The sequence below is a fragment of the Cyprinus carpio genome, unplaced genomic scaffold (assembly GCF_018340385.1).
Source record: "Cyprinus carpio isolate SPL01 unplaced genomic scaffold, ASM1834038v1 S000006706, whole genome shotgun sequence".
Lineage (NCBI taxonomy): Eukaryota > Metazoa > Chordata > Actinopteri > Cypriniformes > Cyprinidae > Cyprinus > Cyprinus carpio.
Window position 1 is genome coordinate 20,221 of NW_024879315.1, and position 503 is coordinate 20,723.

The 503-nt window shown below is 30.2% G+C and overlaps 1 protein-coding gene across 1 annotated transcript in view; it reads right to left on the bottom strand.

The window, feature by feature from the left end:
• The window catches only part of LOC109051363 (complement C3), a gene marked incomplete at its 5' end in the record, with an annotated part of 35,374 nt that overhangs the window by 15,826 nt on the left and 19,045 nt on the right, over positions 1 to 503 (bottom strand).

A 503-nucleotide genomic window follows, 5' to 3' on the forward strand; every position in this document is an offset into this window, starting at 1 on the left:
AGAAAAAAAAAAAAAAAAAAACATTTAATTATGTCACTTTGATGATTAAAGATAAGTTTTAAGGGATAAAATATTTTACCACAGGGGGACTTTAAATAATAGTTCACGAAAAGTGTCATCATTTAATCAATAATGTCGTTCCAGACCTGGAATGACTTTCTTCTGAAGAACATATTCCCATATAAGGACATTTATAAAGAAAATTCTATTAAAAAAAAAATAATAAATAAAAAAAGGACAAAAAAATAAAAAAAGGATTTGTGTGATTTCACAGCGCTCACTGACTAATTCAGCTGCAGTGGTTCTTTAGTTAAAGGCAGAACTGATTTGGTTCAAAAACATTTTTTGTTATGCTGGTTGGAAGTCTTTTCACATCCCGATAGCAATCAATAAGTTAAGTGGTCTAAATGTATTTATATCATTTGTGGAAGGCGTAGGATCATAAAAAGTTTGTCCAATCATATTACTTGATCCGATTTCTATGATAGGCTGCCCTACCTGCC